The 22929-nt window shown below is 39.3% G+C and overlaps 1 protein-coding gene and 1 long non-coding RNA gene across 3 annotated transcripts in view; one reads left to right on the top strand and one right to left on the bottom strand.

Annotated features, from left to right (window-relative positions):
- The window catches only part of RGS20 (regulator of G protein signaling 20), a 130458-nt gene that overhangs the window by 55394 nt on the left and 52135 nt on the right, over positions 1–22929 (bottom strand). The gene's annotated exons all lie outside the window — the stretch shown is intronic.
- Positions 4405–22929, top strand: part of LOC142157830 (uncharacterized) — a 45606-nt gene continuing 27081 nt past the window's right edge. The window contains exons 1-2 of one of the 2 annotated variants that reach the window (XR_012692653.1): positions 4405–4705; positions 21571–21656. This is a non-coding gene — a long non-coding RNA (uncharacterized LOC142157830). The remainder of the gene's footprint in view (positions 4706–21570; positions 21657–22929) is intronic. The other variant, XR_012692652.1, reaches the window with a different exon arrangement.

Raw genomic sequence — 22929 nt, 5'->3', positions numbered from 1 at the left:
TCTCTGTCTGTCCACCCCTCCCCTTAGATTGTACGCTCCTCTGAGCAGGGCCATCTCTCCTCCTTTTTTCACCACTTCTAACTCTGCTCTCCAGCTACTTAGCCCTCCTCCTCGAGGGTCCTCCACCCCACATCCACTCTCGCTCCCTCCTCCCCCCTGGGGGTCTCCCTGTCTTCTGCCCCCTCCTTCTTGGGCCCCGTCGTTTGCAGATCCTCCCTCCACCTTCCCCGCCCTCTCTAGCTATGCATTGAGCTTATTGAGTTACTGTGCTTACTGTTTACTGTACTGTGCTGTCTCCCATTGTATTGTAATTTGTTTGTCCCTGTACGGCGCTATGGACACCTTGTGGCGCCTTATAAATAAAAATGAATAATAATAATAATAATAGTGCAACAGGTCTCAGGTATGATGAAACCCAGAGCTTAAGGTGAAATTGCTGTGTTGTATTTGAGATCAGACAGTGTCCTTCCTGTGGCCTGTAGCATCCAGTCTCTGCTCTGCAGATATGGGTCTCCTTAAACAGGTGTCCTCCTTCTGGATGAGGGGGGTAACAAGTTAGATTAGTTCCTGGAATGTGAGCTCTTTCATCCACAGGATATTCCTGAAGTCATTAGGGTTGTTGTCCCGTATCTCCTGCAGTGAGGGCATATGAGAGATTGAGTCTCTTCTCTGGTACCACTTTTTGGTTTAACAAGACCGATTCTTTCTCCTTCTTTCCCTCCAGGTCTGTGCTTGCAGTGTTCTTGTCATAGCGAGTAGCAAAAGACCAGTAGCTTGCTCTACTTCAACAGTATCCATAATAGTAAAATAAATCATTGCTGTGCAGTTGTGAACGAACGTACACTGTACACAATGATGTGTTATAGAATGAATGGTGATGACGTGTTTCCTTTTCCTTTTAAAAGTTTTTGGGAAGTTTTTGCCAGAGATGTTCTGCCCTTTATTTAAATTTCTTCGGTATATTGCCCATATGTCGTGTACGAAATCAAAATCTTTTAAGACAACAATATGGCTGTCAAAAGTCGCTGCCCAGATGGTTGTTCTTCCACAAATCATTTAAATCATGTCCAGTGTGTACGCATGAATTGCCCGAACAATTGGATCTTTAGTCGCAGGTGCAATCATTGTAGATAAAACATTGGTCAGAAAATTCTCCAGTCTGTACCTAGCCTAAGTAAAGGTGAGTAATTTGATTTGATTCTGGAGAACACAGGGCCAATGTAGGTATGTGCAAAGTGGTGCAGCAGATGTGGAACAGTGAGAGAAGAAGATCAGCCTTGCAGCAGCATTTAGGATGGATTGAAGTGTGGATATATGGGTGTTAGGAAAGCCAGATAACAGGAGGTTGCAGTATTCAAGATGGGAGATGATAAGAAAATGGATAAGAGTTTTGGTAGCATGTTGAGTAAGAAAAGGGCGTATTCTGGCATGTTTTTAAGGTGGAGTCGACAGGACTGGGAGAGAGTCTGGATATGAGGAATAAAACAGTGGGCAGAATCAAGTGTGACACCAAGGCAGCAGGCTTGGGAGACTGAGGAAATTGTGGTGTTATTGACAGTGAGGGAGATTTAAGGGCAGGTAATGACTCTGACGGGAGGGAAGATAATAAGCTCTGTTTTGGACATGTTGAGCTTTAGGTAGCGTTAGGACATCCTTGTGGAGATAGATGCTAGACAGTTGGTTACATGAGATAGAACATAAGGGGGAGGTCAGGGAAGAGATATAGATTTGGGTGTTTTATATTTTAAATGATAAAAATATACTAGAAAATTGTGTCATAAATGCCGGTTTTCATTGAAATTATTACTTCAGAATGTGTTTTAAATGTCTTAAAATACTTATTTGTCACTTACAGAAATATCACAGTAGTTGTGGTTAAAAGTATTTTAATGCAAGCAATATAATAAAATGTAACTTATAAACTAGGCATTTAGTGAAGATCTGTTGAAATAAAATAAGTGCAAGTTTAAACAGCAAAGGCTGATAAACTTGTTTTGATTTTTGGATGGAGTCCTTTATTGAAAGCCCTGACACGTTCCTTATGACATTTCCTAAAGGCTATACCCAGCCTTACATACTCATAATGCCAAGTTGGAAGAGAAAGATATTTGTCCAGCTGCATTAGACAGACTTTGGAGTATAATTACTTCACTATTCCCAATGATATTTATGCAATTGAGTATTCATACTTCAGGGAGAAGAGCTCTGTAGACAGTTGGGGTTGGTCTCTGTGCCTCAAACATAATTGATGCATATTATTTACTTAAATATTTTATTTATTGCAAGGTCTATATGTCTATAACAATACAGAGAACAACAACAATGAATAGAGGGCTTGACAAACGGTTAAAAACCACCCAGGGAGGAGAGAGAAGGAAGGAGAAGCATGAAGGGGGTCAGGTCCAGAGGGTTAGATTTCAGCAGTCGCTCCTCGAGAACTGATGAATCCTGATCAGTTATATCAAATACAGCAAGCAAGTGCGTGGCCCATGGCACCCAAAATTACCAAAAACGTATAAGAACGCTTTATAATAAATGTCATAAATTAAAAGTATGCCAAATTCTATTGATGACCGCAGCCATGGTGGGAGCTGTTGGCGATTTCCAATCTGCTGCAATCTGGAAAGTGGCTGAATCTATAATATAACATATTAGCTTGGACTGGTGGTATCTTGCAGGTGTGAGTGGAAGAAAATAGAAATTGGGGGTGAGCGAACATTAATATGAAGAATTATATACACTAAGTCTTTATAAGTCTCCAAAACTCTTGGAGCTTCATACATTATCAACAGATATGGAGCAAGGAACCAGGTGTGGCACAACCTCTCAAGTGTCTATCTGAAATGCCTGGAACAATACTATGTAGTCTGACTGGAATATACCAATGATATGTGTTGTATATGTATGCTTGACCCTGATGCAAATAGAGCTGGTAGAGGTTAGCTCTGAGATCAGGACCCACTCCTTCTCATCCAGGCTTTTGCCGGTTCTTTCCTCCCAGTCTAGTTTGTGTGGGTCCCTCTCTGGCGAGCTCAGATTTGTAAGTTTATAACATCAAAACTAATCCTCCCATCAAGGCCTGAAACAAAATGATTCAAATGTTATTAGAGGCCTAGTTGTTAGTCGATCTCTGAGCAAAGCATTAAAATGTCTCAACTGCAAAAACGGGTGAAAGTTTTTGTGAAGGATATTGAACTGAGCATGAAGGTCAGAGAACAGTTGAAACATGTGAGAATGTGATAGCTTATTTAAAAATATAACACCGCTCATCAATCAGGGTCCGAAGACTGAAAGAAAGGTCTTGCCCAGGCTTAAAGTCTGGATTATTGAAAAGGGCGTATTTTTGCCAGAATGGGCTGAGGGAGGGAGGAAAGAATTTTCATGTTGATAAACTATTCTTCGATGGTTAGACTGAATTTACTGTACTGGGTCATTGGACTATGCATATATGTATGCATCTATGTATTTAGTCAGGCCAGAAATGCTGTCATTTTGTGTAATATTTGGATTACTAAACTGTTCACGTTTATATAATTCCATTCTCGCTATATTCACATTCACATCTTACCTACTACTCCCCATTATGCTATGCGCCTTTGAGTACTTTCTAATTCAGTCTAACCCTATAAAGGAATTGGGGTCTCCTCTCCACTCTCCATCAGGCAGCAACCACATGTACACCCACCAAAGGGAGCACAGATATAGGCATTACCTTTCTCTCAGCTCTTTCAAAATAGCAATTTTTGAGGTTCGAAGTACCCAGCCCACCACTCTGTGTAAAGCGCTGTATGATCCATAACCTTAATTTTGGATGCTTTTGTCCCCCAAATAAATATAAAGTTATATTTGATTATGTGGGGAGCACCCATATTGGGAGGACCTACAATAAGTATAAAAGTCTCTGTAAAATGCTCATCTTCAATGCATTTATAAGCCCATTCCACGAGATGTGCTAGTGGTCCCAAGCCGCAATATCTGTTTTGGTTATAGCTAATAGCTGCGGTTAACTTGAAAGAGTTGGTCATATTGCTTAGCAATGTTCACTCCCAGGTACTTTAGCTTTTGCAGGCTTTAAGGCAAAGAATCAAAACATGAAGGGCCAGGAGATGTGATCAAACACTTTCCTGTTAAACGCAAATATTAGGGGGATTTTTACTTAAATGTTTTGTACATCAGATTTATTGTTTTACTTGTGTTGCCTGGGGTTATTCAGCCAGGGACAACACCAATTTGGTTCGGGTGAATTAATGAAGGGAAAATGGAGTTCAAATGATTCGCATATATATTTTCATAAATTTTAAGGCCCACATTTAATTATGAGATGAGCCAATAGTTTCAACAACAGTTTGGGTTCCTATCTGGTTTTGCAATCACCACTATATTGGCTAACATGTGATACCCATAAACTGGTGGGCACTAGGACCCAGTGAAACAGGACTGTCTCACAGCATGATACTGGAGAGACTTTAAGACCCAGTAAAGTCCAGTCTGTGAGGGCTGCTGGAATGTTCTGTGTTTTGTGTGACAGGAAAAATGATGAGACTGTGGAGACAGTGATTCAAGAATGCAGAGCAACAGAGAGAGGGCTGAGGAGCCTTGTGAAAAGAGAATATAGAGGAAAACAGATAAAAAGGACAGAACTGGAGTGTCAGCAGCAGTGATCAGAACAACTGATAGAGTGACAGAGGAGCAGCAGTGACCAGAGGTGGTGAGACACAGTAAAAAAGAGATCTGAGACAGATATTAAAAAGTGTGAGAGAGATAGCACTATAAAGAGATAGAAAGAGATAGGAAGAGATAACAGAAGAGGATGAGACAGTGAAATATATTTACCTGTTTGCAAGTGACAGTTACTCTGACAGGAAAACAACAAATAGTTTCACATATTTATCAGAATATCAGTATTATTTATTTCTCCCAATGAAAGGTACTGAACATTTGGCTGAAAGTTATGTTTAAACACCAGATAAGTGTGATGTGTGTCCAGTGACAGAGACTCTTACCTCACAGTCACACAGAACCTCCATTATAACTTTAACCAGCTGTCATCTAAGAGACATCCTCCATCTTGTGGTTGGCAGCCATATTGCCTAGCTATGTTCATTACCATAGACTACTAATTGTTCATAGAGAAAAGAAAATAGTAATTGTTTTATTTGATATACTGTAAGTAGAAATATAAAAATCTGGTGTGCTATTTCCATAACTGTTGCCAAAACACTCAAAGAAAGTGAATATTGATTTGGATTAAGAGTAAAATATTTGGGAGTAGCATTGTAATTATATGGTATTTGATGCTAATCATTATTTGGCCCAAAAACATTTTAGTAATATATTGCTCCTGGATAATAAATTTGATGTTAGTTATTTTTTGGTGTCCTACTTGTATTGGGGACCCGAGGGATCTCTGTCCCACTGCTGTGTCATAAACTAAAGAAGAACATCTGGAGACCAGGTATGAACCGCACTACACTCTAACAATGCCTACCAATAGGAGTGTTACAGTAGTAGAGTCAAAGACGTCCCCTTTAGCATGACATAGAACAGGCCTTAACTGGGTGCCTGTTATGTAATCTATATTAACATCATCGTCACCATCAACATTTATTTTTCTAGCGCCAGCAAATTCCGTAGCACTTTACAATTGGGGACAAATACAGTAATAATCAATACTGGGTAAAACAGACAAACAGGTGAGAGGGACCTGCTTGCACGCTTACAATCTATGGGTCAATGGGGGTTTGAAACATGAGGTGCTACATATTGCATACTGGTCCAGCCAGATTGCAAAGGTAAAATACTAATAATGAGCTAGATTTTCTAATGATGTGATAAGAAGAACATATGATGACAGGGGAAGTTTACAGGAAGCCATTTGGGGAAATCTGTTAGAATGAAGCAATCAACAATATTGCTTAGATATCATATAGGGAGACATCCCAGGGAACGCTCTGAAATAAACTTGCAACAATATATCTAAGGTTCATGTAGGAGTGTCTGCAAGGAAACACAGTGAGACCCTATCAATAGGGGGATAAAAGAGTGCAACATGTTTAGCAGCATTTATAATCAAACACAGGAGTATCTATATAAGTGTACCAGTACATTGTTAGGCAAAAATAACTATTACAATCTAAATATAGATAGTTGAAGTTGAGACTCTTGTATCTTATTGTACTGCAAATAAATAATTTTGTAATCGAAATTTAGGAAGGTGCTGGTTGTGAATATTCAAAGTAATATCATATACTCACATTATATACTCTGTATCCTATAGCACTGCTTATAAATCATTTTGGGACTGATAATTAGGAAAGTGCTTGTCCTGAACATTCAGAGTTACATCTTACCAGCTGGAGTTTATAGGATCTAAACGTTGATTACATTGAACCAAAAAACATTCCAACAAAATTTCTATCCTCCATATGAATTGTAGGTATCGTTGATAACCTGAATGCTCATAACAATTGTGGGGGTCTATAATATATGCCTTCTGTGAACAATCCTATATGACTACAGAATGTATAAATGGTATTCTAAAAGAAACAACTGGAATTAAAGTAGCATGAGGAGGTTTAAGTATGTGACATGCAAAAAGACAATATGTCACCAAAGGTTATGCAAATGAAGTGCTACTTTTGAAACCCTTAACACTTTCTAGTAAATTCTGATATTGCAGGAAGAGTTGTAATTATCATACTAGCCTTAGCTGACAATGTTAAGTGTAGCGAAAAAACACTATATGATAAATTACATATAGTGTCCTTTACAACCCCATAAGCAACAGGGTATTAATAAACTGTCATCTTCCGGGTGATGCTGACATCTGGCAGTTGACAGGCACAACAACTTCTTGCTTGAATAAATGGTTAGACACAGACCTCCTGCCTAGTCACTGGTCAACTAGCTAGCATCAGTCGCCCCGCACAATAGCACAATACAGGTTTGAATACAATAAACCCCTCCCTTTAGTCTAATTACCTCTATAGACCCTGACCTCCACTTTTATATGTTCAGCCTAGGAGTCTCACTCTGCAAGAATTTAACCCTGTCTGCAGCCTGTACCTGCAGACTCCCCAGAACCTCTCCTGTCTCTATGCGGAGAGGTGTGGTAAATAACCCTCTTTGTTACATACCCCTCCACTTAGCGCTGCCAACCTCGGTGAAGCAGACACAGCGGAGAGCGCATCTCTGTGAGAGAGAGCGTCTTGTGTTTTGTTCAGACTGCCTGGTAAATGTTCTGTTTTATCTAACTGTGGTTTGACTAAATCCTGTCCAATGACATATCCCAAATATTTGGCTTCTTTCATTGCCAATGCACATTTCTCTGGATTAGCTTTTATTCCTGCCGACCTCAAAGGAGCTAAGACCACCATGAACAGGGACTAAATGTTGTTGACTTTTGGGAACACTATTTTGAAACACGTTGGGCTAAATTTATCTAGCTGCGGATTTGAAAAAGTGGAGATGTTGCCTATAGCAACCAATCAGATTCTAGCTGTCATTTTGTAGAATGTACTATATAAATGATAACTAGAATCTGATTGGTTGCTATAGACAATATCTCCACTTTTTCACAGCTGCAACTTTACTCCCTTGTTTTTTCTCTCTCAACTCATGGCCTCCTATTTTTACAAATGGATGTTTTTAACTGTGGCTGTACTGTGATAGTTGGATGGGTTTCCTGGCATACAGAACAAACCCTACAGACTCTTTTTATGGCTAGGTGCACTCTGGGCCTGTAAAACCTGCATAGAACTTGTTCTGTAGTTCTATCTTCCCCAAAGTGTCTGCCACCCACCAGAGTTTGTGCAGTTTTTAACACTAAGGCTACATTTACCTGTGGAACTACTAATTGTTGTACATTTCTCCCCTTTATAGTAGCAATTGGAAACAACATATCATTATTAACAACATACAATGGAGTTCAGCCTTCCGAGATGACAGGTTTGGCAATATAACCAACATTATTAGCCAATTTGAAGACATGTTGTAAAGTCATATCATTGAACTGGTCATGTGCAAAATTCTGCAAATATAACAGTTCTGGACAGTCAGACCAGTCTATACCCTCACCCGAAGGCAAGGTAGCTTCCTCTGCACAGTCACCAGCTACTGCGACTATTGGCTGCTCCAGTCTAGGCAACTCACAACACCTCTGTGATGGCCTGACCTTCTTCCCCATCCTTTTAGATGACAGATCTTTATTTTCCCAAACTGCACTGCAGTCCAGGTTTTGTAGCAGAGCATGACACTTTTACTCTCTCCCTTATCCTCAAGCTTGTCATCAAGGCTGGACCTTTGGCTGGTGATTCAATTGCTGAGGTGTCCGGCTGGACTCGCTCAAGTAGGATCTGCTTAAACAGCGAAAAGTCTCCGCCAAGTATCAACGGGTAAGGTAGTTTTGGGGCTATAACAGCCATCCCTTTCACAATTTCGCCTTTAAGTGTCATGGTCAAAAGAGTCCTTTGGAAACTTTTGATTGCCCCATGTTTGCAGCATTATTTTACCATCGACTACCGCAAGACCTTGGCTCCAGCCAGGACAGAGCTGGAAATCAGTGTAAGCTGACTCCCAGACAATCTTGCTGTTCACTCGTACAGTCACTTTAATTAAAGAGGGAGAGACCTGATAACCGTCTAGGCGGCAGGGTAGGCTTCCTCCAATCCCCCATTTGTACATTTTGTGTCATCTCATCTGAGCCTTCCCATTCTTTCTCCTCCTTTGAAGTCCACTCAATCCATCTCTTCTAACCCCTCCATCTCCGTGTCTCAGTCATCTACCATCCCACTGATCGCACATCCCAATTTTTTGATAATTTTGCTGCCTCGCTTCCCCACTACGTATCCTCAGACCCCTAGATCATCCTAAGTGACTTTAATATCCCCATAGACAACCCCATAGAGTCAGCATCCATCAAACTTTTTGCTCTTTCTTTCTCATTTGGCCTCTCAAAATGGATCCTTTCCACCACCCACTGTCTCGGTCACTCCCTTGACCTTGTCTGCTCCCATCAATGTGCTCTTTCTGACTTCTCCAACTCTCCCTTACCACTCTCTGACCACCATCTACTCTCCTTCATTCTTTCCTCATCTCCTCACCACACCCAAAGCTACCCTTACTAGATGCTAGATGCAATCTTGATGCTCTTGATCATGCTATTTTTGCCTCTTTGCTTGGAGCTCTCCTCTCCCCTCTTTCCACCCTGGCCTGCTCCAACCAGGCGTCCTTGCTCTACAACCACACCCTTACCATCGCTCTTCATTCTTCTGCCCCTGCATCTTCTGTCACCTTTGCCACTCTAAACCCTAACCTTGGCACTCCAAATTTACTCGGTTACTTCAATGTATAGCTGAACACCACTGGAGGAAAGGTTCCCTGGCAGACTTCATTAATTTCAAGTTCATCCTCTCATCCTAGAGTTCATCCCTCCTTATTCAAGTCTCTCATCTCATCACAGTCCTCCAATCCACGCCACCTTTTTGCCATTTTCAACACACTCCTTTGCCCCCCGTCCTCCACTTCAATAGTCCCATACTGCCACTAACTTTGCCTCCTTTTTCACTTCCAAAATTAAGGCCATCAGACACAAAGTATCCTCCTCCCACTACTTTTTTGCCACTCATACCATGCAACAGTCCTCCTCATCCAGCCACCACCTCCATCTTCTCCACCACGGGAAGTCCATTCTCTTATATTATCTTTCCTCCTTCAATTCTCAAACTTAACATGGCCAAAACTCATTGTCTTCTCTCCATGAAAAGTCTCCTCATTTCTGTTATGGCTAGCGGCTATTGACATGAATTTCCAGAACAGGTGGCAGAGGTCTTTGCTTATAGCAGCTGCCTTTCCATAGAGCTTATTGCGCTCACATATATTTGGATGCAACTTATATACAATACTGCAGTAAGTAGATTGGAGGTGGTAGCCAAGACATGAGTGGGTAGTTAGGAGCATGCGGGGTCCGGGGTCTGTAGCAGGCAGAGTAATCAGTGACAGGCCAAAAAGTCAGGGCTGGCAGTGAACAAGGAAATCCAAATAACAAAGCCAAAGTTCTGGGCAATCATGGTACAAAAGCAAGATCCAGAAACAAGTCAAGGGTCACTAAGGGAATCAATCAGCAAATGGACAGAGTATCCACAGGAACAAGACTGGGCAGAAAAATGTGCAGCACACAGAACGCTATAATCATCAGGGAGGCTAAGCCCTCCCTTCCCTAAATACCAGAACTGACCAATCAGGAGTTGGGGCCTCAATGTGTGGTAATTGGTTCCCCCAGAAGATGCTCAATTAATAAATACTATTTGCGCACAGGCCCAGCTGCCACAGATGCTGGGATGCTGGGATGCGGTGCTGATTATAAGGCATCCCAGCCACTGCCCTGGTGATGGCCAAGATGGAACTACCAGATATGACATCCCGGCTGTTGTCATGACAGCCGGGATGCAGGTAAGAGCGACTCGATGCAAACCGCGGCTTTCAACACCCTGCCGTCCTCTCTATCACTGTTGACAACACCACTATCTCCTCTGTTCTCCAACTCTGCTGCTTAAGTGTCATTCTTGAATCCTCCCTCTCCTTTGCCTTCTCATTCAATCTTTTGCCCATTTCTGTCGCTGCCAGCTCTGTAACATTGCCCGTATAAGAACCTTCCTCTCCTAGGTTGCCACCAAAACTCTTATCCACTTACTGATCATTTCTCATCTCAACTACTGCAATCTTCTCTTACTGGCCTCCCCTGTTCCCATCTCCCTGCTCTTCGATCTATACATAACGCTGTAGGTAGACTTATCTACCTCTCTCACCGCTCCACATCTGCCTCCCCACTCTGCCAAGCCTTACACTTGCTTCTCATTACCTATAACTTTTTTTTCCAGGCTATTAGTAGCTGTGTTGTGAGTTGTAGTGTTATTTTTTTCTGTATTGCACTTTTATACCATGTACTGTCTTGTCGTTTGCACTTTGTATGACGCTGCTGACCTCATATGACACCCTACAAAAGATTAATAGTAATATTAATATTAATAATAATAATAATAATAATAATAATAATAATAATAGGGTCCTCTGGTTGTGGAACTTCGGGAACAACAACTTAGAAAGACAGGCCTAGCTTACGCAACTGAACAGTCTATAGGCTTTTATAGTGTAGGGCACTTAGTTTTAAAGTGACCAAGCTCTCCACACTTAAAACACACCCAGTCAGGCACCCTTACAGCTGGGCCATGACTAGCAGCAGTGTCCTCTTTGAGGACTTGGGGTTCACACATTTGGATGCTCTCATCCTTAGTGTTTAGTCCCTTATCACACTGTTCTGCTGCTTGTTCAGTTTTACTAACACTGCATTAACTTCCTTTACATTCCTTAATGTGTGCATGTCTTACTGAACCATGGCAATTTTTTGTTTTAAAAAAGCAATTTGTTTGTATGTCTTTGGTGCAATCTCTTTTGCACTGTCCGTAAGAGATGTCACCTATTCCCCTCTTTCCTCATAAGACTTTTGCAATTCATACAACTCATCTTTCAAGAATTCAGAATCAACAATTTATTGCCTTCTCTGCTGCCTTTTCTTTGCAGTTTCTATAAAAGTTTCCACTTCTTTTCTTTTTTCCTCATATGACTTTTGCAATTCATTTCTCAAGGATTCAGAAACAACTTTATGCTTTTTTATTTTTTCATAACAATGATGCTTTAAGTTCAACAGTTCTTCTTCAAGGCAGTGGCTTTTTTCAAAAATATTTCCTTCATGCAATCAAACTCTTCCCTGGCCACATTATCTGCTCCAGGCAATAACAGGTTTTTGCAGAGAGCAAGAGGTTTTTCAACTTTATCTCCCACCTGCAAACTCCACTACAGGTTTTCCAAATCTTCCTGCTGGGACTGAGTTTCAGACACACCTTCTTTTCAGCACACTTTATTCTTTTTCTTGCTTATCTTAGCTGAAGTAATTTTTCACAGTCTATAATATTTTGATTTCATTTTACTTGTTTTTAACAGAGATTTGTTGCACCACAATAAAGTAACTTCTTTCTTTGATGTATGAATTATGATGTAGTTGCACTGGTAGAACCTTCCATATATGTATTCTTGGGTACTCATTCTCTAATATGTGAATAATTTGGGGACTCTTTTTGGGGTTAATATTAAACAAAATGTAAGATATCTTCCTGGTGTAGTTATATTTTTGCTAGTATGTACATAGAACAGGTCCATCAGTTTCAGTGCCAGTATGTCAGAGCACTTTTTGCAAATATTAAGAAGTTAGGCCATCTGGACTTGGGTGTCAGGACTTGTAAAGATATACATGCAGGATCACACTCCAATGGCTGGTATATCCCACTAACCAGTCTCTATAAATGCAGTATTATACTTGGCAATACAATCAATAGATATAACAGGAACTTCATGTCTGGTTCACGGTTGGAGGTAGGACTGAAATATCATTTATTATTATTATTTTCCTAGATCTGTAAAGCGTCACAGTGTTCCGCAGCGCCGTACAGTAGGGAAAACAGGACATACATATAATAGCGATATACATAAAGCAAGGCCATTCTAGACAGACAAAATAAATACAGACATGAAAACAAATGGTATGGTTGACCCTGCTCATCAGAGAGCTTACATTCTACATGAAAGAGGGCATAGCTGAAACAAGAGGAGAGAGTTTAGCTTAGAGTGGAGATTAGGACAGCTGTGAGGGTGTATTAGTGTGTGTATTAGGTAAGCTTTAGAAAAGAGATGGGTGTTTAGAGAACAACTAAAGTTTTGAAGTTTGATCAGCTGTGGTAGGGAATTCCATAAGTGGGGAGCAGCACGGGAGAAGTCTTGTAGGCGCTAGTGAAAGGTGGTCTAACCAGAGACGAGACAAGGCGCAGGTCAGAGGTAGATCATAGGCTATATTTAATCTATAGATACATAAAATTTTTATAGAAAGAGCAGCAAGCAGTTTTCAAATACAGTTCTGGGAGAGGTTACAACTAGGTCCACTGTGCAGATTAAAGTCACAGTTCCAGTTAAAAAAAAAGCAGCAACAGAGTTGTCCAAAAATATATCAAAGTTCTGAGAGTAAATTCATATACCAATTCTGAACCCACCAAGAAATGTCTAGAACATAGTATCACTAAACATCCACTTGCAAGCCAGCATATAGCTCCAGAGTAACAGCAGTGCAATGATGAACAGTTGAAAGTAGATACAAACAGAAACTGGCTCCACTATAGACTAATCAATAATGTGCATTAGTAGACTCAAGGACTCCTAACCTGGAAACAGGTTAAGCATCCAATCTGAATCAGAAATGGGTAGCAATAGTTCATGCAGCATTTAGGATTGCATACAGCAATTTTGCACACAATATCACAAATGCACAGTTGAGCTGCAACCAAGAAACCAAGTCCAAAAGGCAAACAGTGTTCTGAACTGATAGAAGGGTCTGTATGGCAGCAAACAACAGAGATCAAATCTAAGCAGGGCCAATAAACGGAAACACAGGAAACAGATATGCTGGACATTGGTAAGGAAGACCCAACAATCTGGCAAGGTATCCTTGCACTACCTGGCTCTTATAGCTGCAGGTGTGCATCCTGGCACTTGTATGACATCATTGCTCAACAAGATACACATAATATTATTCCTTCCTCTCTTTTCTGTCAATATAGCAAATATTTGTGAACTATAACTTCTAGCCCACTTCTAATATAGTGCCGTCCTAATTATATATGCAACTCTAGGCCTCTGAGGCTCAAATGCCAACAAAGTTGACATAGGTTGTAACACTGGGGCAGAGTACACTTTTAAGGATTTAATCATCTGTTGAATCTCCTCCAAAGTAATGTCCCCATTTGATAACAATAATTGTGCTAGTTGGGGCAACAGAGTTTCATTAGATAGCCGTTAATACTATTACATAAATTATCAAGGAAAGAGGATGGTTTTTAGAACTCTTTCAAGATGGCTGTAGGATCATAGGTTGAGAAGGACACATTCTGTTTCTCGATCTCTCCAATCAGACTGATTGCCCTCTTCTAGCATAGTTTTTTTTACCTAACATAGAGTCCATTTTGTCAGATTAATCATAAAATCGCTGTTGTACTTTTATCATTGTTGCAGCTGCTTTTCTAGGGAGCAGTGCATTCAGTTGTCCTTTAGCGGACTCAATCTGACTGAAGAGATCAGGGGAGGGAATCAATTTATGTCAAGAGAGTAGAAAGCTCAGTTGATCCTCAAGTGTAGCATTCTACTGATCCGCCCAGTTGCGGTGGGCGAGAAGACAAAAATCAGTCTACCACAAGGTCTTGCCCTTAAAAGTTGAACTCAATACACTGTATATGGCTTCTTTAATATTTTATGCTAAAGCTGATGCATTTGCTTATTTAACATGTGCCCCTCCAGCAGCAGCACACTAAGCAGGAAAGAGTTGCAATACATTAGATAATAGATAAAGCCATCATTTATTATCATCTGAAACTAATGCAGGACAACAACTTCTCCTGTTCTGTGAGCTGATATTATATGTGAGAATTACTGGCCCTTCTCTGTGTGCTGATGTCATATCTGAAATTACTGCCCGTACCCTGCGTGCTGATGTCCTATCTGAAATGACTGCCTCTCTTCTGTGTGCTGATGTGATATCTGAAATTACTGCCCGTACCCTGCGTGCTGATGTCAAATCTGAAATGACTGCCTCTCTTCTGTGTGCTGATGTCATATCAGAAGCTACTGCCCCTCCTCTGTGTGCTGATGTCATATCTGAAATTACTGTTCCTCCTCTGTGTGCTGATGTCATATCTGAAATTACTGCCCCTCCTCTGTGTGCTAATGTCATATCAGAAGCTTCTGCCCCTCCTCTGTGTGCTGATGTCACATCTGAAATTACTGCCCCTCTTCTGTGTGCTGATGTCATATCTGAAATTACTGCCTCTTCTGTGTGCTGATGTCATATCTGAAATTACTGCCCCTCCTCTGTGTGCTGATGTCATATCTGAAATTACTGCCCCTCCTCTGTGTGCTGATGTCATATGTGAAACTACTGCCAGGCTCCAGGACCGGCCACCTTCATTAATTTAATGTTGGGGCTAGTTGTGGGGGAAATAGGTCTATTTATTAAATGTGTATGCTATTAATTTAACATCAGGGCTGGTTGGAGGGAAATAGTTCTATTTATTAAATGTATATATAAACTTTAAATACTATTCATTTTATTTAATGTAAAAGTTTGGGCTGGTTGCAGGGAGAGAGGTCTAATTATTAAACTATTGCATTTTATTGAATAACATGAAACAAGCGGCATTAACCAATTAGTTACAAGCTTTCATTAACCTGAAACCACAGGACTGCTAAAAGTTAACATCTGATTGGTTGATGTGGGTTACAGCACAAGATTATTGATATAAGTGTTTTAGCTGATCAGTTTCACTTTGTCTGCCCAGCGTTCAGTGAAGCACATTCTCATTATCTGTGAATTAGATTGAAGTGATTTTTCATCATTGTTGGTATGGGAGAAGATGTGGTTCCCAGCTCCCCCTCGATTGGGCTATATCCAAATATGACCAGCTGTCTGCCTCTCATATTTACAGTGTGTTGTAATAGTGATGGTAGAAGGTTAGAGCAATGAGTGGAACAATGTGGAGAGAGAGGGGCAGGTGATCTCAATCTCCTCTCATCCAACATCCTATTAGTATGAAGATTCCCATAAAAACAGTGGTTGAAGTGAGGGTGTATACAGTGGTATGCCGTACCGCCACTTCTGCTACTATCTTCATTGTAAAATTATCAAATTCCATTCACTTACATTCCCATTACATTTTTCGTACTGATACTTTCAAATTTCCATACCCCCACGTCTATATTTCCACTTCGACCACTGATATAGACATTAACGCTCTACCCACTTTAAGGAAGATATTGAGTATTTGGTAAGGTGTGCAAATTAAGCAAGTGGAAAGGAATATGGTCAACATGTCAGTACTACACAGCAGAAATGTAGTTATTTATAGTTTGGTTTGTAGACAATGTATGATAATTATAGGACTGATTTTCTAAAAAGAAATGGGCATTGGTGAGATGTAACTGAATGGTTGCTTAGCAACAAAGCTTTATAACTCTAATTTTTCACGATATGCTTAATATGTGGACGTTATCAGGCACAAATATATTTGTTATTGCTAGGCCATGTTTCCATATGAACAATAAAATATAATATAAAATTTGTATAAAGCCATTAAGGCTCATTTTCAATCTGCAAATGATGTAGACCCACAATACTTCTTTAACTGAGTGAAAGTCACTTTATTAAGTGAAAGTCACTTAATAAAGTGTCTTTATTCACTTTCTTTATTCACTAAAGAAAGTGAATAGAAAAGTATCAAATTATATTGAAATGTTATTGGTATTTGCAATTAGACATTAAGTGTTGGAAGATCGCACAACCATGTTAAATAAGAAGGATGGTGTACACTTATTGAATATTGCTCTGGATATCTTTAATGTACATATACAGGAAGCAGTGGATCGGTCTGTTTTTATGATTGGTGCAGTGGCTAATTTAAGAAGGCAGTTAAGGGGTGGGGGCTTATTGGTTTTCTCTGGTAAAAGATACATCTGTAGGGTTATTTTTTGGGGGAACGTCCGTGAACCAGTTGGACAGCTGTCATAAAAGGGTTACCATTCCATCTAATGTTTTTACACTGGGAGGGCCTGAGTCTTTAAGGAAAGTAAGGCAAAAAAAAAAGGAAGTAAATGTTCTCCGGGACAAACCATGTTAAAATGCAAGGGGTGCAAATTTGTTTATTATTTTGCACAAGGTTAAACACTGGCTGCTTTTTCATGTAGCACACAAATACTTGATACCTTTATGATTACACTGAAATTTAAAGTTGAACTAGGACATGCACTATCCCAACTATAAGTTTGTCCCCACATTGAAAAAGTTACTCCTTTTTTATGCTTTACTCTCCTTAATGACTCAGGCCCGGAGTGTCTAGTGGCTTGATGGATGGGCACGGCATATGTGACCCTTGGTGTTTGGTTAATGGGCATGGTTGCTGTGGACCTTTGGGGGCACATAGTTGCCTGGTTCACCCCTCTCCTTAAGGATATGGTATTGAATAAATGGCTGTGGGCATATTCTCTCCACTGCTTAGTGTTGTTGTCATTTATCCCATACTACTGTGATGGGAAATTGTGGGACAGAGGGGCAAATAGCTTCCCTGTCTGAGGTCAGCCAATAGGAGTATATTATTATTATTACTACAGAAGAAATCCATGTAGCTCTATACTTCAGACTTCTTAACTCCAGCTGGTCTAAATAATATATAACATTCCTCTTTGTTTCTTTAATGATTGCTTTTGCTTCAGCCATGACTGTGATGAACAAATATATGGACATTATGTTTTCCTTTATATAGAATTGTACATTTAAAGATATTTTTGTAGATATTTTTGCAACTGTTATTTTTGTTTTGTGACTTGAGCTGGAGAATATTTTTTGCATATGGATAGAAACATTATTGTCATTTGTGTTATTATTCTCACTGTCCACAGGTGTGTTTTCTCATCTAATTGGACTGTGCACCTATATTTATATTCAGCTAGCTGTTGAGATAACTAGCATTGCTGAAGCTTGATGACACAAGCGAAACACATAGGGGGAAATCAATTACTAACTAAGTCCCATTGGGAGCTTTGCGTGTTTGTCTAGTAAAACATTGCTGATTTTTGCTAGAACCTCATAGCGGTGTAAACAAAAATCAGACATGTTTTACTTGCTGTAATACCTGTTAGGGCGCACAGGCACGCATCACACAGGGCTCCAACAGGGTTTTGCGTTGAATGGAATTCTGGTTGAGTTTGGTCACTATCTGTGTGTAGTTTGTATGTTGTACCCTTGTTTGCATGGGTTTCCTCCATGTGCTGCGGTTTCCTCCCACAGTCCAAAAATATACTGGTATGTTATGTTATTTGGCTTTTTACTACATGGACCCCTGTGTGTTAGTGTAATAGAAAATTTGGTACTTGTATACTTTACGGACTCAGGGCCTGATTCATTAAGGATCTTAACTTAAGAAGTTTCTTATTTACGTCTCCTGGACAAAACCATGTTACAATGCAAGGGGTGCAAATTAGTTTTCTGTTTTGCATATAAGTTAAATACTGACTGTTTTTTCATGTAGCACACAAATATCAACTTTAAATTTTAGTGTACAAATAAGCTATCAAGTATTTGTGTGCTACATGAAAAAACAGTATTTAACTTATGTGCAAAACAGAATACTAATTTGCACCCCTTGCATTGTAACATGGTTTTGTCCAGGAGACTTAAATAAGAAACTTCTTAATTTAAGATCCTTAATGAATCAGGCCCTTGTTACCTTATTATATAGAACTTTCGGTGACGTTCGCTGCTACTTCCGATTCTTTGGTTGTTGATTCTTCGATTGTTTTTTTCAGCCAAAAACTGAAAATATCTTCTAAAATCACGGTTATTTTTAGGCAAGTCCTCCACATAAACTCGGCTATGTACGACTCAAGGAAATTCCTGTTCGCCCCTCTTCTTTTTTTGTATCCCCACCTAGCAGCAGATCCCCACATCCTTTCCAATCTTCTGTGTATTTGCTAGCGTTTCGGGATCCAAAAAGTTGAAGGTGTGATTTACGCTTAGATGCTGGAAACCATTGTTACTGATATCCGCATAAGCTCGCCAACAATCCGATATGATTGTAGTGTCAGGTCTGATCCGTTCTCTAATAATGGGGAGGAGAGTAGACGCTGAACGGTTTGGGACAAGGACGACAAAACATTTGTTGCTTTCTCTGCAATGAGTCCGTAAAGTACACAAGTCCTGAAAATTTAAACTGTGAACTCCAATAACAGCCAATGACTGAATATTGTTTGCAATGGGGTAGAGTTATATAAATAAACTTTATTATTATTAATAATAATAATAATAATAATAATAATAATTACCAACTTATTCGATTATTGGATTTTCAGATGGCTCTGTGAATTATAGATTATATACATGTAAATCTCCATATATGTTCATATACTGTAAGCACAAACCCACATAATTTGTTTTATATACTAAATGCTAGAGATGTGTGAAATTTTCAAAACTTTTTTGCAAAATATTAGCCTCATTCATTGCATTTGGCCGTGAAATTTTGTATGTTTTGCCGGTGGAATTTGCCCTTAAATGTTCCAGACTTAACCTTAACCACACCCCACATCAGAATGGAGAAGCAACAGCGGAGCTTAAAGATTGTATCAATGGAACTGGACAACACTGTGAAGCAGCCAGTTCCAATGCACAGCTCAGTTTTTGTGAAATTTTGCCACCATTTATTCATTTCTACTAAATGGAAATAATCAGATATGTTTTCTTATCATGTGTGCTAAGATTTATTAAAGGGGACTATTTAAAATACATTATAATTATGCAGTGCTTTTGTTGTCATAGAACTCACTGGAACTGAGTTCTGGCACCTTTCTTCAACGGATTTTCCAAGTTTTAAAAGTAACTTTTGAACATTTGATATTTGGTCCACGTGGACATGAATCGCCCTGTCAAGCGTAGCAGGTCGGTGGCAAAATCATTAAAACGGTGCCTGCGGGCTGCTTGTGTGTCGAGTCCGATGCATGCGGACTTTGTCCACGCTGGTTGTGATGGCAGTGCTTGACTTCTGGCGCTGCTCAGCTTGTAGTTGATCATGTGGTTGCCTGCTGAGTGCTTACTGCGAGCGACGACTGTTATGTTTCGTTACACAACTGACGTGTGTGGGTGTGTGTACAGTGATTGACTACAGGATGTGAGTTCTGGCACCTTTCTACTTCCAAAAACAGTGTAATTATGTAAAGATTATACTCAGTGATCTGTGTCTGAATATAGTGAACCTGGTATAACCTGACAATCTCCTTTCCCCAGCAAAATACTTTCATGACCAAAATTAGAATAAAAAAATTGCCATACTGTATATATGTGCGTGTATATATATATATATATATATATATATATATATATATATATATATTTATATCTTATTCACAATCTGTCCTCCTAAACTTAAACTTTTAACTGATCTCAGACCTCAAACTCATTGGGTCACAGACTACGCCACAAATTTAGTTAGTTGGATTCTGCAATTTCTGTGTTTTACTATTATTCATTTTATTTCACAAACAATTTTGCATTGTTATATCTGTATATATCAATTTGTTATATATATTTTTATGCAATAAGCATTGTGTTATTTCTTGTTTCTTTCATATTCACGCACATTTAATAGAATTCTGTTTTTGTGTTCTTATAGAATTTATGTTTCAGTTTTACATTTTGTAATGCTGCATTTGTGCAGGGAATTGTTTTGTTTTACTATAGTTGTGGTAAGTCGGGGAGTTATAAGAGTACCGTCTTTGAACTAAAACGTCATGGTGGCAGTGTTTTTATGTTTACTTTTTAATAGTGAACAAGATAAAATTCTGTTTTGTATTTTATGTAATTTTTAAATAGACCAAGAGGTCTTGTTGTGACAGATATGTTGATAATACGTACTGAAAGCAAAAAATCATGGGCTTTTAAAGTACAAATATACATCTCCACAACACTTTTTGTGACTTTTTTGTGCAATGCTCCTATTTTTATGGAAAATACATAAATCCATATTTTTAGATGGTGGCAACTTGGTGAGGGTTCAACCTTTGCACCTTCTTTTGAGGTGCTGCTCAGGTGCATTTGTAAGGATGTTCCCTAGTTGTGGGAGGACGCAGAGGCTCTTTATTCCCTGCAAAAGGACTTGGGGCTAGATTTACTAAGCTGCGGGTTTGAAAAAGTGGGGATGTTGCCTATAGCAACCAATCAGATTCTAGCTTTCATTTATTTAGTACCCTCTACAAAATGACAGCCAGAATCTGATTGGTTGCTATAGGCAACATCCCCACTTTTTCAAACCCGCAGCTTAGTAAATCTAGCCCTTGGTCTACATGGGTACTCAAAGGATCATGGTAATCATAACTCGTATAATATTTTTAAAGGGTCACTTTTAGCTTCCAGGTGCATTTGATGTGGAAACACATATTTCTAAGCTCACAAATACCCATATATTCAAACAAACAAAAGTGGCACCTTTATTAGAGACAGCCCAAATTCCCCTGACTCTCATAATTAATGTAAGAGGTAACGAATTTTAAACAAGCAGTATTTTACAGGGGAACCCAGACTGTAGTTATGCACATATATACTGTATATATGACATGTGGATAAATAGATATGCTAATACTAAAACACCAACATTGCCAACCCTTGAAAATATTTTAGGAAAATTTAATTAAATGTTTAATTTAAAGGTGGCTATATGTTTTTTTAAATGTTTGCTTTTGAAATCTTAATTGATAAATTCCCCAAAAATTGAAACAGACAATGAGCGTTGCACTCAAGTCGTACTGTGGATCTGATCAATTATTTTTATAAACACAATTGTTGTTAAATACAAACAGTTACAGTGACAATCAGCGACAGTTATTAACTATAGAATGTACAAATGAGCCTGTATTTAGCTATTTTTTACACTGCAGGTATGGTACATGCTGACGTATTAGATTTGGAAGCCATTTCTTGCAGTTATCTAGATGTTCAAGTCCCTCCACTAATGGATTGGAAAGTAAGTGAAAGACTGAGTCTCAATACACTGATATGTCCCATATGCATAATTTTCCACTATTACCTGAGTAATTTCCTTCTTTCCACATCTATGCAACTGCTAAAGTTCCCAGCAGTGCATTAGGTTGTATAAGTAAATCCGGAACAGATCATTACTAAAAACCTATAACATGTCTCTCTCTACTGGAATAAGTCAATCAGATTCCTGAGATAATAAATCTACCTTGGGTATGTAAATTATGGAAAGCCACATGTCTCACTGCACAATGACCTTGTGGCCCCTATAAGAAAAGTGTGTAAGTTGATATGGTATTCAACATGCATCTAATTGACTCCTGGAAAGAAATGGGTATAATGTAAACTAATTTTTGTGACATCATATACCTATTGTTGAGTAAATGCATCCAAATAAATGGAATATTTCATAGGTTAGTAGTCTACTAGAGTGATGGGCAGCACAGTGGCCTAGTGGTTAGCCCTTCGGCATCACAGCATGAGTTTGATGCCCGACCATGGCCTTATCTGTGTGAAGTTTGTATGTTCTTCCTGTTTTTGTGTGGGTTTCCTCTGGGTGCTCTGGTTTCCTCCCACACTCCAAAAACATACTAGTTGGTTAATTGGCTGCTATTAAATTGCCCTTAGTCTCTCTCGGTCTGTGTGTGTGTGTGTAATATAAACTGTAAACACCAACAGGACAGGGACTGATGTGAGTGTGTTCTCTGTATAGTGCTGTGGAATTAGTGGCGCTATATAAATAGATGATGATGTCTACATGGTGCAATAGTTTGTATCTTCAGGTCAGAAGAGCTGGAAGGAATGGGGTGTTTCTTGCTAACTGCTGATTAGGTGCAGTTATTCACCTAGTATAACACCCACATAAAAACACAATAGATGAGATTTAAATAACATTCAATGGGTGGAGATGTTACGTTTACAGGGGTGTCCTGTAAATGCGCCATCTCATTTTTAGCAGCAAAAGAACTTGATTTTTACATGCATGCAGTGCTGGCGGAGATCAGACCTCGGCCTGTACTTGACACACTTTTTCACCCTCAAGCTACACATTTCATATAATGTAATAAGAACAGCCAGTATGATAGCAATAGTCCAGATTTCCCATCTCTCTCAAATATATTAGGACATAAATGATCTCAGAACTAGTAGTATTTTAAGTGAAAATTTTAAATGAATGAAAGGAAAGTCCAAAAGCATAAGTAGGCACTTAAAATTAGAGATGGGCAGGCTCGGTTCCCCGAGATCCAAATCCATCCGAA

Source organism: Mixophyes fleayi, chromosome 5 (genome assembly GCF_038048845.1).
Source record: "Mixophyes fleayi isolate aMixFle1 chromosome 5, aMixFle1.hap1, whole genome shotgun sequence".
Classification (NCBI taxonomy): Eukaryota; Metazoa; Chordata; class Amphibia; order Anura; family Limnodynastidae; genus Mixophyes; species Mixophyes fleayi.
This window is presented reverse-complemented; position numbering and strand designations above follow the sequence as displayed.